Source organism: Odocoileus virginianus, chromosome 21 (genome assembly GCF_023699985.2).
Source record: "Odocoileus virginianus isolate 20LAN1187 ecotype Illinois chromosome 21, Ovbor_1.2, whole genome shotgun sequence".
NCBI lineage: Eukaryota > Metazoa > Chordata > Mammalia > Artiodactyla > Cervidae > Odocoileus > Odocoileus virginianus.
Window position 1 is genome coordinate 29,679,952 of NC_069694.1, and position 23,574 is coordinate 29,703,525.

General features: G+C 36.0%; 1 protein-coding gene across 5 annotated transcripts in view; it reads left to right on the forward strand.

Annotated features, from left to right (window-relative positions):
* CCSER1 (coiled-coil serine rich protein 1) overlaps positions 1-23,574 on the forward strand; it is a 1,366,600-nt gene that overhangs the window by 72,548 nt on the left and 1,270,478 nt on the right. The gene's annotated exons all lie outside the window — the stretch shown is intronic.

The window sequence follows — 23,574 nt, forward strand, 5'->3', positions numbered from 1 at the left end:
GGGCACCTTCTTTTAGAGACTTTGGTTTGTCTATAAAACTTTAATCAAAGCATCTTATATATAACCTAGAGATTTTTAAATTGCCATAGGATATTGTCATTTTTGCATTCCTAAATATTCACTATAAGGCACCCAAGTTTTGAAGACTATTCAAAAAGCAGCTGTTTGTTTGGGTTGTCAGATATGTCAACATAGAGGTTAGTTGTATGTACTTAAATATGTCATGGAAAGTGATCATTTGAGTGTCTGATACAGCACTTTTGATTGGAAATATTTTTGTTGCTACTGCATAGTAAACATTGATAATTTCATTTTAAGGCACTTTAGATTGTCTATTTTGTTTATATCACATTTGGTTTGTTTATGCTCTTTCATGCAAGAAGAATAGAGACTTTCTCATATAGTTAAATGCATTTGGAGAATTGTTTTTTTTTTTTTTTTCTAGGAACACAGAAACAAAGTGGAAATGATTTTACTCTTGAATAAACAATATTAAATATTTAATCATATTAGTTGTTTACCAACTATTGAACTGTATTGGAGAGCTTTGAATTCTTAATTTCTAAGGAGTGTTAATATATAGTTAATATATAGTGTCACTATGGTAGTGACAGGTGCTAAGAAGAAAAGTAAAGTAGAATGAGGGGAAAGTAATTGTGGCTACATTTGCATATAAGATATTCATGGAAGGTCTCTCTGAAAAGGCACCATTTGAGCAGAGATCTTTGAGTGGCAAATTTGTAGGAAGAATATTTCAGGCAAAAAGCTTGAGTGCAAAGTCCTCCTGGCAGCAGAGTATATGACTTGTTGGGGTTGAGTGAAGAGAAAGGTGTGTCTGTAGCAGGAACACCCCATGAGAAATGAGGCCCTATGTGTGTGTGCGCGGGAAATTAGGTTATGAAGACCTGTGGAAGGACTTTGGCTTTTTTCTTGTGTGATATAGGATAGATTGTGTGTGTGTGCTTTAAGGAGTGAGAAGATAGACTTCATATTTAACAGGTGTGCTCTGGCTTTGATGCTGGAAGTACCTTGGTATCGCGGCAGTCAGGAGAATGCAGATGATAACTTTGATGAGAGTGGTAGAGGTGGCAGTAAAGTCATATTGAATTGATGGAGAATTAATGTGAGGTGTGAGAGAAAGGGAACGTGTGGATGACTGCTTTATAGGCTGGGCTACAAAGAGGGAATTGCCAATTACCGAGATGAAGAGGTTTGTGAGATGACCAAGTATTTGGGCAAGACCAGGTGTTTACTTTGAGACATGTTAAGATTGAGCTGTCTACTAGACATTTCAAGTTGAAATATCAAATAGGCTATAGAATATGTGAGTTTGGATTTGAGGCTTGGTTTAGGCTGGAAATACAGATTTGGGAGTACATAGTATAAAACTGTCATTTAAAGTGTGAAACTAGGTTGTATCACCTGGGGGAAGACGTATACTTAAGAAAGAGAAGAGGTTCAAGAGCTAGTGGCTGAAGAGTGTGTACTTGTGGAGATTGTGGAAGTGATGAAGAAGAATTAGCAAGTGTATCTGGCAGGAGAAGCCAGGGAGGGAGCAGAAGAACCAGGAGTGTGTTACACCAGAAGCCAACTAAAGAAAGGGATTAGTCAGGAAGGAATTAGTCCCTTCTGATAAATGCCTGCTGATAGGTCTTACATAAGATGAAAATTGAATTTAGCAGAGATCTTAGCATTAGAGAGATTATTCATTACTTTGACAAAAGCTACTTAGTTAAAATGGTGGTGGTTTTAAAACCTGATCTGTATATGTTTAAGAGAAAATAGGAGATGCAGAATTGGAGTTAGCAAGTACGAGCATCTCTCTTGAGTAGTTTCGCTATAAAAGAGAAGAAAAATAGGACCTATTATGTGGAGGGAGAAATGAAGGGATTTTTGTTTGTTTATAAGACTGAATACATTGTTTACAGGGAATAATCTGATTGAATAATCCAGAAGAGATAAACTTAACCATGGAGCTAAGACAGCACATTTTTTCCAGGAGCGAGGCGCTGAGTAGCTGAGAGGGGTGGGATGCAGTGCAAATGTAGAAGGACTGGCCTTGGACAAGCACATGAAGTGTTTATCCTTAGTCATGGGGAGGAAGGCAGACTGCATGGGCACAGTGGCAGGTGGGTTGGAGGGGTGGGGCTGGAAGTCTGGGGAAGTTCTTTTCATAATACTTCTATTTTTAGTGACAGATAAATCTTGGAGTGAGGATGTAGAAGGTGTTAGAGATTTAAGAGGGGAGGAAAAGGTATGGATAGATTATTTAGGTGAGTTGGAGAGGGCCAGATAGATTAGATTCCTGGATAGCACTCAGGGACACATTGGAGGTTAAAGCCTATGAATCTAAGATAGTCAGCAGAGTGATCAGTAAATATTTGTTCACAAAAATAAATTGTGGAATTGTGGACTTCTCAGTTAACAGAATCTAGTCTTGTAGTTGCTGGGTCATTACAGTGCACTGGAAAACAGATTAATTTCTTAAGAAGAGCATTTTATACATGTTTCGATGCTTACAAGACTACTGACATGATAATGATAAAATAAATTTAAGAATAACAAAAAAAAAAAAAAGGAAGAGCATTGTATTGAAAGATACAGGCTAGTCAGTGGATTTGAAAAGTAGCAAAGGCACCATCTGAGTTGTTATTAATTCAGTCTTGGGTGAAGCACACTGATATTTTAACTATCATGTAGACTTTGGGATAATAGACTTTACAGATAACCTTTAGATCATTTTTCTTATTTTATAAATGAAGAAACCGAGGTCCAGAGAAGCAAAGGTAATCCCCTTTTATTGAGAATCTCCCATTATTTTTTACAGAAAATTTTTAATATTGTAGTAAGTATACTCTACCAAGATTTGCATTTTTTCTCATTTTATTCCTTCTAATAGAGCATTTCTGTTTGGTTTTTCAATTTGTGTTTGATTGCACAGTTATGTAAATTCTTTTTGACAGATTATTATTAAGGTGAGAAAGATGAATAAGAACTCTAATTTAAAAAGCTTATTAATTTTAAAGAAATGTGTCATGAATTAGTGTTTTCGAGTGCTGTGTTTTTCTTTTACATTAATTCTTCTGGATGGATAGAATTTTATGAAAAGAAATGTGTTATTTAAAATGATTAGATAGAAGTTATACAAAAATTCTTATAGGCATTTTCAGTGTTCCTGAGAAACAGGTTAAATGTAATACTCAACTAGTGAAGAATTATTATTAACAATGCAAGATTACACCGTAGCCCATCTTTACAAAGCTAGCTATAAAAATGTTTTCTTTTAAAAGCATTTTCAAATTGTCTTTCACTTGGGTGGTCATTTAATAAATGAAAGTCCTCTCACTAGCGTATATATTTCTTAAGCATACTGACTGGGAGAAGGATGTTCTTGACCTGCTTGTTTGTAAGAAGTATAACCAGTCACATTCTACTTTTAGCATATTAGCAAGTTTGAGTAAAAGCCATCATGTACACATTTAAAAATAAACTAACTTTCCCAAAGTTCAGAAAAAACAGTTAATATCAGTTTAAAAATTGCAGTAATAGTTTTTCATGCTCACTTTTAAAAAAATCTGTCTACTGGATAGTAAATATACATTTTGTAAGTGTGCTTATATAGTAACATGCATCAGATTTTCCCAACAACTAAATGTAAAGATAGGATTTAGGTTAGTAAGATGGTTAGGGTGGTCTAAAACCCTTTAACCCCCTGTGCTCTATTTGACAGAGAAAATAGAAACAGGATGCTATCAGTCATGTGGGGATCAAAGTATCTATGCAAATAATATGCAAATAAAAGTAAGGATGATAAAAGTAAAGCCTTAGACTTTTTTATTAAATTAAAATCTAGTGTTTTGCCTGAAATGCAAGGTGTCTGTGAATGCCTTTGTATAGTGTTAACGATGAGGTGGGCCCTGGTGGCTCAGTGATAGAAGCTGCCTGCCAAGGTAGGAGACGTGGTTTGGACCGCTGGGTTGGGAAGAGCTGATCCCCTAGAAAAGGAAAGACAACCCACTCCAGTTTTCTTGCCTGGGAAATCCCACAGAGAAAGGAGACTCGCGGGTTACAGTCCAGGTGGTGGCAAAAGAGTCCGATATGACTGAGCAACTAAACAACAACCACAACAGTGATGAAGAAGAGGGGTTTCATTGGCGAGCTGTGAGGTTGGTGGGCTTCCCCGGTGGCTCAATGATAAAGAATCTGACCACAGTGCAGGAGACTCAGGAGACATGGGCTCGATCCTAGATCAGAAAGATCCCCTGGAGGAGGGCATGGCAACCCACTCCAGCATTCTTGCCTGGAGAGTCCCATGGACGGAGGAGCCTGGTGGGCTTCAGTCTGTATGGTTACAAAGAACTGGACATGACTGAAGCAACTGAGCACACACGCATGCCTGAAGTTGGTGATCAATGCATGTTATGCCCTTGGAAAGTGTTTGAAATTTAGCCCAAGGCGAAAAGAAGTTTTGAAGTGTTTAGGAAAAACAGTGAAGTTGTTATTTTAGAAGTCTCATACTAGCTTTAATGCAAAAAAATGAGCGTCAGCAAGACCATTAACAAAGTAAGCTAAAACGTGGAATAATGTAGACCAGAGTGATAGTAACATGAATTACAGATACAGAACTAGGGATGGGCAGAAGTGAACTGTTTAGGAGGAAAAATCTATAAGATGATTTGACTGATGGGAAGGAGGTAAATGTCATGGTTAATTCCTGTTTTGAACCTTAAAACTATGATTGAAATTATAGAAAGGATAAGTTTGGAAGGAATTGACTGATTCTATTTTTATCAAGCTATTTTTTAAGACTGGGCATCCATTTGTAAATTTCTCATAAATAGATATTTATTCTTTAAATATTTAACTATATGGAGATAATCACATTTTCTGTATCATTTATTCTCATCATTCCAATTATTATATATGTGTACATGCCTTCACATCTATATCTCAGTCTAGGTCACTCTCCTGCTAGAGCCCTGAATATACTCTTGAGGTTAAATTTATTTTCAGTAAAAATTATGCTTTGTTATTAATTGGAAATACAAGATTTTTCAGATTCTGCTACCTAAATGTGGCAGATGAAATGTTATTCAGTTTTAGATGTTGAGAAGCATAATCGCTTGGGGACAAAGATTGTGATGGGACATTAGTCTCACATTTGTATCTGAAAATACCGCTTTAGAAATACCCCGTGCTCTAGTAAGTAGTTACTGGTCACTGAGTTGAATGCTGGAAATATGAGTTGTCATATTGCTTCTACAGTTGAGGAATAAGCAAATGGATGTACAGGAAGTCAGCATAATAATGATGAAAATAAGGAAACTGTTTTTAAATATTTCTATGATATTATTCTTTTTTTTGCCTTGAGATTACTTACTGATTCCAGGTAATTCAAAACATTTGATTTCATCACTTCAGCTCTTACAGAAAGATATATTTAATAATGAAAAACTGATCTTCTCTGATGGTTGTTTACCCATGACTTTCTACTCCATTTTTTGACCTTGTCAGTGGTGTCCTTTTCCCGCTGCACGTGAATATCTGTTTACATTTTTTCTTATTTTTCTTTTGATTTTGAAAGATAAGTAACTATTTCGGATATTTAATGTGCTGTGTCTTTTTCAGTGACTTTAGCTATTGTTCTTTGAAAGATTTTAATAAAAAGGATTTCTGACAACCAAACAAAACAGGAATCACGCTTGATAAACTTCAGCATATATGAAGTGTATGTCCTGTCAGAAAAAATCGAGCATCCAACACAGCTGACACCTTTTCTGTACTCCGTATCCATCGTAGCTAGCCAATCTTGTATATTTACGACAGCAGCGACATTGATGAATCACTTTAATTTACCAGGCAACTGACAGTTTGCCAAGACTATCAGTGAGAACCGGCTAGAGCTGGTCCTGATCATTAGAGATGCATGTATTGTTTCAAAAAAGTGTAACTGATCAGAAAGCAATTTAGATGTACTGTTTTACTCCAGATGTAGAAACAAGTATTTTAGTATCTGCCTGACTTTTATTTTTCTCTTTTTCCTTTCTCCTTTTACGGAAAAATCAACACCTATACAAATCTGTGCTAATTTAGTTATTTGATAAAATTGATTATGATATAATATGCCCCTTTAAAGTATTGGCAATAGTTTTTAAATTAAACTTGTATAACTGTGATTGGTTTTTAGAAAACTTTTATTTTTATGCCATTTTATGTACTTTATTTTGAAGGTAGCAAGTTGTGGTATCAGGTTTTCACTTAAATAGTTTAAACCTTAGATGAGGACTAGAAAATAGAATACATGAACTTTCAAAATATTATAGACTTCTAGTGAAGATATGTAATATAGGGCTTCCCAGGTGGCTCAGTGGTAAAGAATCTGTGTGCCAGTGCAGGAGATGGGGGTTTGATCCCTGCAGAAAGATCCCCTGGAGGAGGAAATGGCAATCCACTCCAATATTCTTGCCTGGGAAATCCCATCGACAGAGGAGCCTGGTGGGCTACAGTTCATGGGGTTGCAAAATAGTCAGGCACAACTGAGCACCACCAGTCCACTTCATGTGTAATAGAGGTACAAAAGATCATCATCTTGGGAATCCAGAGGGAGAATTTGATTACATATGATATGCAGAAGTCATGTTTCCCTCATGTTTAGTGTGTATAGAATTTATAACTTTTAAATATATTCAGAGCTAACAGTATATATATATAGGTGGACTAGATAGCTTGTCTATAATTAGGTGATACTACTACAATATTTTAAAAATTCAGCATGTTTATACAGTACCTATCATATGCCAAGACCTATACCTGGTGTTTTCATATATAAGCAGTGTGCTAGATGTCATATTATAATACAGTTTGGAGTCTGATGTGCTCCAAATTCCTTTACTGTCTCTTTTTGATCCCTGATATTCTACTGATTAGGCCTCAAAGCTTAAATCTTTATCACATATATCTTAATTAAATATAGAAATAACCTGGAGGAGTTATTCCTTAAGTTTTCATAAATTCCTACATTATGGCCTGGTGTGAATGGCGATTGCCCCTTCTACAAGTAGGCTTTGGCAAAGGAAGTAGAAATGATTTTAGAGGCCCATACTATTTGAACTGAGCTGGTAGAGGACCAGAAATTAGAGCCAAATGATAAAGAGGTCTTTGTTTTATTTGTTTTGTGTACATTACATATTAAATAGTACTGATCCCTGTTACTTTTTACTATGGTTATTTGAATAAAGCATAGCTTATATATTAGAAAAATCAAATCCATACAAAAACTTGTTATTATTTTTTTCCTCTGTAATAGCCTATGGATGACTCATGTGTTTTCACTTTATAACAGTAATAAAAGTACAGCAAAACATCAAAGAGTGAATTACTTAGGCTAGTTTAACAAAGTAGTGGATACATGGGAATGATTTCTAGGGTGGGGATATCTATGAGAATAATCTGAATTAACAGAGAAAGTTGAGAATGGCTTTGTGGAACCCCTAACTGAGAGAATTCCAATTTTTGCCAGTATTTTTTGTGTTTTACCCTTTTCTGCAATAACTCTCTGTGTCAGTTTAGAAGCTGGTTACATCTTTGTGGAAAGAAAGGTAACTCATGTCATTTACCTACTTAGGAGATACGTGTGTTTAATAGCTTTCTGGTACTTCTGAAATATTTACAAGGCACATTATAAGCACTGACTATGAAGTCTCAGTAATGACTTCTATCAAGGAAACCTCTCTATCTAGTTGTATGAACAGTCTCTCCAAAAATTCTCTTTCAGTCCAAGAAAGCTTGAACATATGAGTGATAGAGCTAACCCTTATCTGTAAGTTTTGAATTTATATTGTTTCTTCCCATGTACAAAACCATTTTTTTCCTACGGAGTTTTTTTTTTGTTGTTGTTTTTTTTTTGCGTTGGGGGTATAAAGGAAAGCAGAATGTTTTATCATGATTTTTGCTTTATCACCATTTTTATTATTTAAGTCATGGGCATAGGACTGGGATAGATGCTGGTTCTAAGTAGTATATGGCTTCCCCGGTGGCTCAGATGTTAGAGAATTTGCCTGCAATGCGGGAGACCTGGGTTTGATCCCTGGGTCGGGAAGATCCCCTGGAGAAGTGAATGGCTACCCATTCCAGTATTATTGCTAGGAGCATTCCATGGGCAGAGGAGCCAGGCGAGCTACACCGCATGGGGTCACAAAGAGTCAGACATGACTGAGTGATGATTCTATGTAGTAATATAAAATTATATTTGAAAAAAATATAACTTTAGTTTATTTTAGTAAGTGAACTGTTACGCTGTGTCGTCATCCTAGTCTGACTTCTACTTATTAGAGAACTTCCCACCAAATGGGCCAGTACCAAACTTAGGTAATAGAGGTCAGGCTGAAAAAGCAGAGTTTCAGGCAGAATATAAGCCATATCCATAATAAATAAGGTGCCTATGAAAAGTACTGTCCAAACTGGAACACTTTGACAGTGAAAAAGGGGATTGTTAATAATAGTGCTGGAACAACATGTATAAACTAGGAGTATCTCAAGTGAACTGAGACATATGGTTACCCTAGTGATAGATTTGATATAATTATTAAGAGTTGATGAGTGAGGCTACATTTTGTTAAGAGTTGGTGGTCATGTTAAGAGTCGGTAGTCATGTGAATGAATAGGCTACCTTGGTTTAAAGGCACAGAGTCAGGCAGACATGAACATGTTTGGACAGGGACATATTTAAGTGGGGTCTTCCTAGGACTGTCTTTTCCTAAAGGGTGTCTTGGTTCTGGTTAGCATATTAAAAGAGAGGCACATATAAAAGAATTGGAATGTAAAATATACTTTGATCCACTCCAGTCTTTTGTGTTCCCGTAATTAATTTTCCTTACTTCTCTCACCTCATAATTCATGCCTCCACATTTAAACATTCCTTATTGTTGGTAGTAGGAATTATGTGCATAGTTCAGAGGATGATGTTTTTTAATAGCATTGCTTCTGTTTTTAAAGACAAGCATGGACTTGGCTGGATTTAAGAATTGCTTTGAAAATTTGGCTTAGCATATTGTTTCCAAATGAAAATATGGGAATTAGAACAGGAGAACAGATCATACAACTTGCGCATGCTGTTTTATATTGGTATTTAAATTTCAAAGTGCTTTTTTGTCGCTACAGCATTTTAAAAATGTTTAATGTGATTTTCCTTGCATCTTCTTATGTTTCATATTTGTATTTTTTATATGTATATGAATATTTTTCATGCTTATATAGTTTCATGTAAGGACTCTTACAAAAACATGTTCTCTGTGGTTTTATTTTTGAAATTTTTGTTGAGCTAATTGGAGATTCATATGTAGTTGAAGTGATTTTAAAGATGCTTTATAAAGCATTGGTTGGAATGGATTGTTCAGGGTGCTGCACTGTTCAGTGAAAATAGGCTTAACCTGAAAGTTAGCTGGCACCAATGAAAGTTATCTTTGTTGCAAGAAGTCTTTTATATAGTTTCATCATCATTTATGTTTAATCTTTTACTATTCTAGTCTCTTACTTGTTTACCCACGAGGTCCTCAATGGTTCAATGTCAAGTTTTCCAAACTCCCTTATACACAACTTCCAATTCAAAAGATGAGCCCCAGAGGATCTGCCAAATTTGGTTCATGTCATCATGCTTCTACCCATCTAATAACACCTTTCCTGAGTCCAGAGTGGCCTTCAGGTGCCTCTTGAAGTCAAGACGGAAAACTAAAATAATTTAAAAGCAAAGCAAAACAAAAAAACCCCAAACACCAAACAACAAATAGCAATCTTGAGTAGGGTAATTCCCCTAGATCCATCAGTTCTTTTGATTCTCATATGAACCCCAAAAGATTGATGCTCTCAATTGACAGTTGAGAAAATGAAGTGTTTATAAAGGATGGAACTAGGCCAGAACATATGGCCAATAATTCTGGAACTGATACTTGGTCTTATTTCATTAAAACTCTAGAGTTACACTGAGAGGTTATTACTGAATTAGGCTGCCATAGGAAAAAAATTTCTTTTTCCCTCACTTTATCTTTGGTAGAGCCTACTTGCTTTCTCTGGGCCATGGGTTCTTTTTGCTCTATTTCTTTTTTCCTCCCTTCTGTCTCTCCTCATTGCTTGAAGATTGCTGCTTCAGAGGTCCTGGCTTTATAATAGCTTTGCCTCAGTGGTGGATAAAGTTGGGAATAAACACTTTGCTGCTCATCTTACCAAGAGGTGGCATCTGTTTCTCCCCATCTTTAGTCCAGGAGATATCTCTGTGACCTGCTGTGGCCAGTACACTGGGGTTTAAGTAAGGCTCTGCCAGTTATGGGCTTAACATTCTAGAGGCTTGGCAGCTTTGCCATTCATCCTCTTGGAACCCTGAGCCACAGTGAAATATGACTGACTACCTCACCAGAGAGCCTGTCAGGAGAGAGAGAGCACGAGAGAGAGCTAGCCAGTGGTTAGCCAGTAGCTGTGAGGGGCATCTCAGCTGAAGCACCAAGCATATCATTGAGGTAATCTTGGATTTCAGCCCCATGAACCTCCAGAAGACTGCTTCTCCATCAGTTACCTAGGTGAGACTAGTCAAAAAAGCTGGCCAGCTGAGTTTAGTTCAGATTGTAGAATCATAAGCAAATAAATGCTTTTTTTTAAATGCTACTAAATTTTGGGATATTTCATTAAATAGAAGTAGTACCAGAAATACTCACTGAATAAAATTTATCTTGTTCAAGACTGTATACTATTACTTTCTGTCATCTTTATGCACATCCCAAGATAATGAGACCTTCGTCAAGGTAAGGTTCTAGTTCCTTTAGAAAAGGGAGTTCAGAGAAACTTAAGGGATTTGGAATGTCAAAATAGGACAAATGAAATTCAAGTAGGATAAGAAAATTATTTTCAGCTATCCAAAGGCTGCTTTGGTAAGAGGAATATAGTTGGTTTTGAGAATTCAAGGAATGGGAAAGATGAAAATGATCAGAAGTCACATATCAATAATTACATTTAACTTCAATGTGATGAAACTTTCCTCACATTGAAATTCAACATGGAATTGTCCTATGTAGTGGACTATTCAAAATGGCAAGGGTGCCCAATGAAGATGAAACACTGTCCATTGCTGGAGAGTCAAGGTGCTGTGACTTACCACCCTACACGTGTGTGGCAGTCATGTAATCATGCTGCTTGGCCTCCTTTCAAGAAAGTACTTATTTTTCAGCTGTGATAAGTGTAATTAATTGACAGGTGTAGCTGCAGGACTTTAGAATCCTGTGTAGTGTTCAAGCTAAGGCAGTGCTTTTCAGGTCATCTTCCAGCCATTGACAGAGCCTGGCCATTTTGGCCAGTGTAGACCTCTCTAGCAGCCTGTCCTTGCTCTTTAGTTCTCCATTAGATTGGTCAAGACTTCCTGAGATGAGCATTGCATTTCTTACATTGTTCACCTTGATTCTTCTCTCCCTCTTCCCTTTCAGAAATGTAGGCTCTGCTTTGTGCTCCGAAGGAGCATAATCCTGCTCCCATTCACAATCCTGTTTTCTTCCTTATTATCATTCATAGATGTTACTCTTCAATAAGCATCTTTACTGTTAATTCTGGCACAGCATCTGCTTCAGTTAAGATCTGAGGCCGATGCGGCGGACAGAACTAAACTGAGAGGTGGGTCAGTTTAGAAGAATTGTAGTGTCTCTTCAAACCAGCAACCCTGCAATATTACGATGTGCCATCTAATGGCTCTTAGGTAGAGTTGGTGACTCAGACAGTAAAGAATCCAGCCTGCAGTGCAGGAGACCTGGTTTTGATCCCTGGTTTGGGATGATCCCCTGGAAGAGGCACAGCAACCCACTCCAGTGTTCTTGCCTGGAGAATCCCATGGACAGAGGAGCCTGGCAGACTACAGTCCGTGGGGTTGCAGAGTTGGACACAACTGAGCAACTAAGCCCAGCACAGGTAGTGTTGAATAATCATTTTACAATTCTAAGAAGTAAGGCAAAAGATACTTTTTGGGGTAGAGAAGGCACCTGTCTAAATCAGAAACTTTGTATTTTGGGAAATACATTCTTCAGAATTGCAAAGGTGCATTTAGTCTTAAAAAATAATTCATTTGCTAATATTTGTAACTATCTGGAGTAACTTAAATCTACTAAACAGCACAAAAAGTTGGAAATGCATGTGTCTAGTAATAGATGTCTATTTGGATTAAGCCCCATGTACATCACACATGTCTTCTGGACAAACAGCACCAACATTGAAGATGATTAAAGAAAGCAGTATAGAAAAACTATTCTGGTGCTATTTATTATAATTTAGAAAATAATCTTCCATTTTACTTTCCTATTAATATGTTTTTTATTAATCTGATCAATACATGTAGATCTTATATAATTATCACATGACAAAATAACAAATACTAATAATCAGCTTTGAAATATGGACATTATTAAATTATGCATCTCTTGCTCTTGGATATGTGTGAAATTCTAGAATAAATTAAAATGTACCAAAATTAATAATCTTGAATTGGAATGAACTTTTTATTTCTTTTCTAATGTTGTGCTTATGTCAAATGAATGTAAACCAAATGCTTACTTTGAAGGTTTGAGGTTAAAAAATTCAGAAAATATTGTTAGCAGGCCAGCCTGTGATTCCCAGAATGCCTGTGTTTATACAGGTGATAAGTCACAGCCAAATTAAAACATTCTTTTGGGTTCATGCATACTCCAACCTCTCTCATGTTCTTTTGAGATAAATTCTGGAATCCCTGGGTATATCATGTGAGATTTAGTAATAAGACATTGATTTCATGGCACATGGAGTTCTGTTTTTTAAAGCCACCTTTGTTGAACTCTTTTCATCTGCCAGGTAGTATGCTAAGTTCTCTAAGTAGATTATCTCATTAGTATCACAGCAACCATATTAGATAGGGACTGTTCTTATTTTCATTTTTCACTCAAGAAATCTGAGGGCTGGAGAGATTAAGTAATATGACCAATGTCAGTGTCGTGCAGAGAAGCACTGGGTTTAACCCAGTTATGGCTGACTACAAGGTCTGTGCTGTCATAACCATTGTGTTACCTGGACTTTTCTATGCTCCCACTTGCTTGTCTGTTCTTCAGTCACTGAGGGTCAGAAGTGCCGCTGGTCAGCGTGTAAGATGCTGGCGACACCCCCGCTCCTCTCTGCTGAGTGTCCCCCTCTGCTGCGCTGGAGCCCGGGCTGTGGATGCCCAGGGTGCCGGGAGCTGATGTGCAGGCGGCTGACGGAGCTCTTGTTGCCAAATGTGCCGTTATCACTGACTGCACTGCTGCCGTCTTCAGTGCTCCTGCCAGCGCCGCCAGCCCTGCTGTTGCCACTGCCTGGCCGCTGATGCCCTGGGCTCTGGGTGTCCCAGGGTGATTCTGTGCACAAGCGGCTGCTTTTAGATTTCGCTTGCTCATTACCTGTAGTTCCTTTGCCTTAGGACTCAGGCTTAAGTCCATGGAGCCTAGGATAGAAGATGATGAGAGGTGTGTTTTATCTTCTCCAGCATCTGGGACAGCTGGCCTTGAACCAAACCTGTGCACTTCAGTTCTTTTTTCTCTTCTTCCTTAGAGATTTCTTTCCCTCAGAGGCTCTTTCTTCCCTCATGCAGTGCCCCACCAGCCCTGGAAACTGAGCGTAAACACTTGAACCTTAGAATGAACATAATTTAGTCTTAATGTGGAAGCCCCACTATATTAGATAGTTCAGTTTGAAAATTATTATAAAGAACACTTAAATTTTGTAATATTGAATATGTTCTTAGGTGTTCAAGAATTGACTCATGCTAATTATTAAAGAATTGCTATTATCAACTTTGATCTCTAGCAATAGTGGTTTCAATTTGATTTACATTTTTTATTTTTTAAATTACTAGGGCTCAGAAAGTCAAATCTTTCTTTGAAGCCCTATCAATGATTCATGCAACTCATATCAAAAGGGTTACAGGGATAAGGTGATTTGTTGGTAGGGTGAGTCTCTTTTACTTTTGCTTTCAACCCTGACTCATACGGAGGGCAGTGTTGTCTCAAAGCTGGAACATCATGTCAGTGTATGGCAAAACCACTACAATATTATAAAGTAATTAGCCTCCAATTAAAATGAAAAAAGGCAAAAAAAAATAAGGAAATAGCATGAAAATTTACAAATATGTACCCATTAAAAACAGAAAAATTATGGAATTTTTAACTGAAGGAAAAGAAATAACATTGCTCAATTCTTTACCATCTTAACTGAAAGCAAAAAACATGTTTGAATTTTTTAATTGAGAAAAGCATATGGGGGAAAAGAACTCTTAGCTCTATGCCTGAAATGTTTCTTTTTCTTTTCTTTTATTGCTTATAAGTAGTCTAGTAAGAAAAAAAAAATAGTTGTTAAGATCCTGGTCAGAAATCTCTCTTTTTAAAAAAAAAATATTTATTTTTTAATTGAAGGATACTTGCTTTACAGAGTTTTGTTGTTTCCTGTCCAACCTCGACATGAATCTCTTCTTAGTGACGACTTTTCCCCTTAAGGGTAAAGCAGTTTGTTTATTTTTTTGTTTGTTTGAGTACAGTGCAATTTATATTTCCATTCTACCTGCAATGATAATTGAGAGTTTTATTTTTTCTTCTAATTTTATTGAGATATAATTGATGTATACTGTTGTATAACTTTAAGATATATAGGAAAATAATTTGTTGAACTTTAAGGTATATAGGATAATAATTTCATTTACATGCATCATGAAATGATTACCACAGTGAGTTTAGTGAACATCCATCATCTCATATAAATACACAATTAATTAGAAAAAATTGTTTTCCTTTGTGATGAGAACTCAAGATTTACTCTTTTTAATAACTTTGATATGTAACATATAGCAGTGTTTATTGTATTTATCATGTTGTACATTACATTGCTTGTACTTACTTATTTTATAACTGGAAGTTTATACCTTTTGACTGCCTTTATCCAATTTCCCTTCCCCCCACCTATCATAACGACAAATCTCATTTCCTTTTTTATGCTTGTTTGTTTTTAGGGTATCTGACCTACAACACTATGTTAGTTCCTTTTATACAACATAGTGCTTTAGTATTTCTATACATTTCAAAATGATCACCATGATAAGTCTAGTTATCATCTGTCATCATACAGATATGTAGCATAATTATTAACTACATTCCCCACACTGTACATCTCCTGCTCTTGACTCATTTATTTTGCAACTAAAAGGTTTTACCTCTTAATCTCCCTCACCTGTTTTACTGCTTTGTGTTTTGTTAATTAAGAAAATGGGGAAATGCATACATTGCAGACATGGTGAAATTCTTGATTTGTCAAATGTGTGGACTTCCACTAAATTGCATGAGGAATATAATTTTATTTAACAAGTGTAAATATGTGAATTTTTGAACATATTTATATTTAAACTTATCCTAGAACATACATGTTAGGATTCTGTTTTTGTGTGTATAATCTACATTTTTATTCTTGATTTTTTTTAATTTTAAAATTAAGAGTCGAAGAAAAGTGTTAGTATGTGAAAAATAATCCGATAATCTTACTATGTTTAAACATCATGCATAGGTATGTGTTTTATTATTTTCTGAGCTACATGCTAGAGTACAGTATAAAGAACTTTATCTCTGGATAAAATAAAATTCTGGAAGCAGTGTAGAGAGAAGTAAAATATTGTTGCCTTGTATTTCTGATTCCCCTTATTTTTTAGTTTTTAGTGGGAATTTATGCCTCTCCCATAAAAATGCCAGTGTTTTAATGTAGTTATAAATGTAGAAGAAGGACGTTTAAAGTTTGTAGGTTGACAGATGCGTTTATAAATATCAGTGTTTATGAATATTTAATATCCTTTCTATTATTTGCACTTAATGTTTCAATTTCATTTTAACAGTATGTATATGAAATGGTTGATCCTTTTCTAGATTGTTTTTTCCCCCTTTTATCCTCACGTATTTAGGCAGATGAGGTATGCAAGTAGTTGAATTCAGAGTTCATTTTGGAGCAGACTGGTGGGGATATTTCCCAATAGTTTTTTCAAAGAAATACTTACTACTTTATAAAGTTATTTTTATCTTTATATAGCCATATAATACTTCAGTTCATAAATTCTTAGAAAGTTAAAGCAAAAAGTGATTTGGAAAGCAGTAAATTAAAACCATAAATGATTTAGGGAGTCTCTGGAAATAGAAATACTAACAAATGTATACAGGGTAGATTTTTTAATGTCTGAATTTATTAACCTGTGAAAGGAGAACTTTAAAATCGAAAATAATGACAGCACCTTAATTATGGTAGTTTTATTGAAAGCCTACTACTGCAGTAATAAGGTGTATTTTAGGTACTAGAGCTATGGCAGCTGTCAAACACCAATATTTTTTTCCCTGAGAATAGGTTTGGTGTAATGTTTTTCAAGGACAAGTTGCTCAGCTATTGTCTCAGTGAGCACAGCTAGTTAATATTCAACAGTTTCCTTAATCAAAATTGTATGTCCTGCTCCCTAGAGTGTTTGTTAAAGTGATTGTATGTTTATCAGAGCCTTCAACAGCAGAAACAGAGTATTCCTAGATGAAGTGCTGGTAATGAGAGCCTATATTATCCAAGGGTGCTGATAAGAAATAGAAAATGCTGTCAAAATACATTGTTTGTGGAAAAAAAAAAATTACTATAGCTCAAAAAAGTCAAACCTTTCTTTGAAGCCCTTGTAGTTTCTGTAACTTCAATTGTTTATTTGGGATAATGGGGCGGCAGGGGTATGGTGATATCCTACTATACACTCCAGGAATTGCATGCCAGTGATCAAATAGTCTGGGGGGCTATTAATCATTGCTTCTGTTGGATGGCTGATTAAGGTTCTTCACAACATGTTTCCTTTAGATTACAGAAAGTTCTTAATGAAGTAAAGCTTGAGGGCATTAGAGAGCTCAATCTGGCATTCTACAAATGGTATTGAAAAGTCATGTGGGGAAAACAAGCATTGCCAAAAGTAAAAAATGCAGCAGCTAACGTTTTCCATGAAATACTGTGTCTAAGGTGCAGGTTTGGTTACTGCTTTTGTTTCTACTTCAAATTATTTTCTATTTCCATGTGACACTGTGCTGGAAGCAGAGCTGTCCTATTAGAGATGACTTTTTCTTCCATGGGAAGAACCTATCATTTACACACATGCATGCACACACACACCACACAAACAGCTCTTTCTCTCCTCTCTCCCTCTCCCCTCCCTGAAATAATCAAGGATATTGTTTGAAAAATATGGTTCCTGTAGTACTAGAAAAGAACATTTGTATTTTGTTTTGTCTCTAGTAGTATTCTATGAGGAATGAAGTCTTCTGCAAAACGTTCATTTTAATTATCATGTTGGTGGAGTCTCCTGTAGAATCGTAACACTAATAAAAAGTTTTTGGTCATTGTTTCACTTTGAACATTAATTAGGAAGCAATGCACGTACAACCCATCGGAGTTAGTTTTTGTAAAAAAGTAATCTTTTTGAAGGCTACATCCAGGGATATCGATCATTTCAGGGATACTGAAAATGTTCTGCACTTTTTGTATTAATCTTGGACATGTAGAGGTGGGCATATTAATGAAAAAAATTGCTGCTATATATTTGAACTTAAGGCACAAATATGCTGATATTCAAAATACCTTATTTACTTGGTATTGTCATGTGTAGTCAATTAATTTCTAACTACTTCTTAGATAAGTTGATCAATTTCATATTTTAATTGATTGTAAGTTTTAGCTTAGAATTGTTTGAAAATATGAATCACAGATTGATTTGATACCAGTTTTTGGTAGAATTGGATCCATCAGTCCAGTCAGGAGACAGGAGATGGAACCCATAGGAAGTTAAACAAGAGAGCTTAATATAAAAAGTTACTAAATTGTGACAACAGAGTAACTGTGAGATATGGGGAAACTTATGCAATACCCTGGGGCCAGGGGAGTGTACCAAGGAAGCACAGACTTGGCAGAGGTTCAGATCTTTGGAGGAAAGGTGTAATTCATCCCACTGTGTAGTAGAGAAGTTCATGGGTTAGGTCGTACATCTTGCGGTGGTCCCCAGTTGCTGGGTAAGGTGGCAGCACAGAGAGCAGGGGTGGCACAGGCAATTAAACCAGAGATTGTGTGTCAGTGAGCACTGGCCCCTTCCAGGCTGCTTGGTGACTGAGGACCTGCAGTGGGGCCATCAGGAGTTCAGACAGGTAGCACCCAGCCTATGCAAACGATTCTGGCACTGTCAGATTGGTGAAGAATCATGAGTTCTGGGCCTTCTGTGTGGCTGAATGTTCACTTGTGTCCACTGAATATTGTCACAACCACATGTAGATCGCTGATCCTCATCCACCACAACAGAAACTTTAGGAGGGCCTTTTTTCCTGTAGTGTCCTTCCAACTTTCTCTGTCTGAAAAGCTCAACATCATGCTCGTTATCAAAAAGAAATGCTTAAAGGAATTCTACCTATGATCATGAAGAATATATCTATTGAAGGGTGCATTCAAAGCTGGAAGGTAGTTAAGTCACAGCTGGCATTCATTGCATCATATTTAGATGCTAACATAGCTAATGTTACAGCGAAATTGATAATTCTGTTAAGAATGTCATGTTCTTTACAGGTATCCTAGTTTTAGCCACTCGTGCTTGTCTATCCTGATTAGTTGCATTATCCACGTTTTTAGCAGCTGAGAGCTTAGGACTCTGCTTATTTTTCACTGTGCCTTTTATATACACAAGACATAGCTCTCTGAAGTGGGTTAGGAACCCATCTACATATGCCACTGTATTTATACCCAAATTTTTAGATTAAGTGTTTGAGCAATCTCAGTGGAAGAAACTCATGGAGTATCAATAAACTCTTTTCTAATTTGAGCCTTTTAGATCTCTTTTATAAGCAAGTGAGGAAACTATGTACTCCTAGAGTCTGAACTAGAAATAATACACTGTTCATTTGGCAAGTCTGAAGAGCAGTATTGATTTTGAGGCATTGAGGAACATGCAAATGCATAGATCAGGTTTTTCCTAGTCATTCTTTTCTCTGCTGTTAGTACAAATATTATTCTAGGTAAAGTGTGAAAAATTTAGTGACCGCTTCCTAGTGTTCTATAGATTTTATCATTTTTATTCATATTCATATAATGTTGCAGTCATATATCAATGAGCTGTCAACTATGTATTTTTAAAAGACAGATATACAGGAGTCGAATAAGGTGTTTAAGTAGATGTATACTAGTTAATAATTATTTCATAAAGTTGGTTTATTATGAAGCACAGTAACAACTGGGTGCTAAATCACTCACAGTATTTGTCTGTTAGTGCTTTAACATAGGAATTATGTTAAATAGGCAAGCAAATTTTTTTCTAGTACCCAGGACATAGAACAGTTCTGTGATAAGTGGTTTATTCTTTCTTTGGTTAAAGGGAAAAAAAACTCTTTGATGGAAATGCTCTAATTTCTTTGACAATTTGCTTTGGATTTATAATCTTTCTTTAAGACAAGTGCTTTTTCTACCCCCTTTCATAAAGGAAGGAGGGATGGAATATTTTATTATACATCTTAAAAAATTCCAACATGAATAAATCCAACAGATAAATTGCTTGCGATTACATTTTCAAAAGAGTGTTTCAGGAACTAAACATTAAATAAGCATTGAGAAACTAGTACTTAACAGAAATGGTTTATTTGTCGTGTGGAAAATAGGTGATTCTATAAAAGCCATTATGATCCACCTCTATAAAATGAATAATGGAATGATTACAGGGCAAGAAATATGCTTTGCTGTGAAATCATTTTCTAAAATTTTCTAACATTAAGATAAAATCTACTAACCCTAAATTCCATGTATGGTAGTAAGGTGTATGGATGAATTCATCTGTGTAATGAATATAACAAAGCATTACATGATGAAGTGGATGTAGGAGTGATATAATACTCTCACCTTTAATGAGCTTGAAATCTTTAGCTTTTTAACTGTTTTTGCTTGTTTCTGCCACAGACCACAAAGTTTATTGATTCAAAAATACGTAACTCATTTAGAATGAAAAACAGAAAAAAAAGATAAATGATAGAAAAAAACCACGGGCTTAATAAATAATATGGCATGTTACTAATTAACAGACATTTACAAAATGCATCTTTTCCATGGCTCTGTGAACATTAAGCTTGAAAACAGTAAGTTTAATTTTCCTTTGGTTATAAAGGGTAACCAGTAATTATAGATCCTGTTTGTTGAGTGTACTAAGTACAAGACTGATAATGTACATAACTGATTATCTTCACTGATCCTTATACTAGTCATCTAAGATTCACATCATTTTGGGACCTCAGAGTTTTAAATGGACGTTCAAACATAACAGGAGATTTGGACCCGGTCACACAGCAGGAAGTATGAACAGAGATACCAGTTCTGGATTGCGTATCCCCAAAGCCCAGGCCCATTCCGCTACGTAGTTTGGCTTTTCAAAGTTAAAAACGATTAAAGCACTTGCTTCTTTAGATGTTAATGATTTGATAATTTTAATAACTTTGTTGAATTTGAAGACTGAAAATTCAGCTGGTGATTTCTATTAGCCATGTGTTGGCTCAGATTTTACTTCTGTTCCCTCTAAAGTAAATGAAAACTAAAAGGTGATATGAGTGAGCAAGGTGAATAAAATTTTTGAAAATCATTTTTTCCTACTTCTGGGAACCTTCTTCTTGCTCTTGAGGCTTTCATTGGTGGTTTTGCTAACGTAATAAAACCTGTGTTGATTTCATCTTTGTGGCTTATTTATAGGTTATTTCTCTAACATTACTCCTTAAATATTACAGTGATAAAAAGAATAATCATCATAATAGTAAATTTTCCCATTTCCCTTTCATTTTCTATAATCCCATTATACCAATAAATATATTATTTTCAGGTTTATTTCTTATCCCTCCAGTTAGAAAGTAAGCTACTTAAAGGTTATATCACCTTTTTCTCTTAATGAGGGAAGCTTACATGGTAGTTATTTACATAATATATATGATCTATTAAACATCTAATTATTCTGAGTGGGGAGAGCATCATGAAGTCAGGTTTTGCTAATTGTAACAAGATGTTTGATAGACTCAGTTTCTGAACTTCTTGGCAAGATTAGCCTATTATGATAATATGAATATCTTGCAGGTTTCAGTTCAGGTCAGTTCAGTTCAGTCACTCAGTCAGGTCTGACTCTTTGCGACCCCATGAAGCGCAGCAAGCCAGGCCTCCCTGTCCATCATCAACTCCCAGAGTTTACTCAAACTCATGTCCATGGATTTGGTGATGCCATCCAGCTATCTCATCCTCTGTTGTCCCCATCTCCTCCTGCCCCCAATCCCTCCCAGCATCAGGGTCTTTTCCAATGAGTCAACTCGTCGCATCAGGTGGCCAAAGTATTGGAGTTTCAGCTTCAACATCAGTCCTTCCAGTGAACCCCCAGGACTGATCTCCTTTAGGATGGACTTGTTGGATCTCCTTGCAGTCCAAGGGACTCTCAAGAGTCTTCTCCAACACCACAGTTCAAAAGCATCAATTCTTCTGCGTTCAGCCTTCTTCACAGTCCAAGTCTCACATCCATATATGACCACTTGCAGGTTTAGAATAAGATATATTGCATTCTCATCAGTAAAAGTCCTGACAAATGATCTAGCATTAGAAAAATGCATCAGATTTTTTTTTACAATGAAGTACTGTGATATCATTATTGTAGTAGTAGTGTAGTGTTAGTTGCTCAGTCGTGTCTGACTCTTTGCAACCCCACGGACTGTAGCCTGCCAGTCTTCTGTGTCCCATGGGATTCTCAGTAGAGTGGATTGCCATTCCCTTCTCCAAAGGATCTTCCCAACCCAGGGATGGAACCCTGGTCTCCTGCATTGCAGGCAAGCTCTACCATTTGAGCTACAGGGAAGACCTATCATTATTGGGAAGAGGTTAAATGCTTTACCAGAAAGATCCAGAAACAAGTTGAAATTCTAAAAATTTCTTAGAAATGTGCTTTGAGGCATCATGGATGAATGAATAGAGAATAAGCTTGTGTTACACGACCTAGGTTTGAATTCTAGCTCTATCACTAGCTCTATGAATTTAGCCAAGTTAAATAAAGTCACTAAGCCATGTTTCCACACCTACAAAATAAAAAATAATTGCATCCCTCGTGTAAGTTTTTGTGAGGATTAACTAGAATAATAAATGAAAAGTATCTGGAAAAAGAAGATGCTGAACAAACGCAACTACTTTCAGTTTCAGATATCAAAGTCAATTTAATGCAGATTATTTGATGTACTGAAGATTATTAATATTCTGAATACGGTAGAGAGAAAATCAAGGGGATTTTAACTGTCACAAAAAGCCTACTTGTTCCCTAGTTTGGCTATTTAAAATGTGAATAGCACTTTTAAAAACATTTTAAATTCTGTTTTTAAGATAAACATGTGCGATGACTTTTAGTTCTTGACAAAATTTAGTGTGATGTTTGTTTTGGCTCTTTCTTAGGTTAATTAGTCTCTTTATCTAAGAGTTAAGCTGCTAGTGACTGAGCTTTTCTCTAAGCTAATGGGTGTGTTAGGATCTTTAATCTGCTTCCTTTTGGCTTCCTTCTCATAAATTACAGAGTCCAGGAAAAAAGAAGTTCTTTGGTGGGTTGTTTATTACATGCTTTTACAACAGTCCATTGTTAGTTTAGAATTAACTCCAGAGCTTTTTATTCCTACATATTATAAAAATAGAATAATTGTGCAAAAATGAGCATTATACATCAAGGAAACATTTATTATGTTTTTCAGTGAGTATATTGATCTATTATGTGACGAATTTTTAGTTGAAATAGCTGTTTAGTGGTAATTATTTTGACCTTATTGCTGAGTTCCTTCAGGCCAACTTCGTGCTCTCTCTCCTTCTGGTGTTTGTAAAATGGTCATTTGCAGTGATTATGTTAAGCTTTACACTGCTAGGCTTATTTATCTAATTAAAATGTTCCAGAACGCAGAACACACATCCCAGAACTACATGAAATATTTGTGACCAGAAGAACAATCTCCTCAATAAATGGTGCTGAGAAAATTGGACAGCTACATGTAAAAAAATGAAATTAGAACATTCTTTAATACCATCAGACACACAAAATACTAAAATGGATTAAAGACCTAAATGTAGCACTGGATACTATAAAACTCTTAGAGGGAAACACAGGTGGAACAATCTCTCACATAAATCCCAGCAACCTATCTTTTGATCTGTTTCCCACAGTAAGAGAAATACAAACAAAATAAACAAGTGGGACCTAATCAAAATCAAAAACTTTTGCATAGTGCCATTGACACACGAGATCCCACCCATGACAAGGCCTTGAGGGAGAAAACCTGACAGGCAAGGCGATCAGGTTTTCAGGGATTCCGAAAAGATGGTATCTTTTTAAGTGCTCACCTTAAAGATGATATCTGTCTTTCTGATGCTTGCTTCGATAGACTACTCCCTAATTTCTGTGACACAGGCAGAAGGCCTTCCCCGATTTCTTTCCAAATAAGAATCAATTTAGAACTTTAATCAATAAGTTTCCCGGGT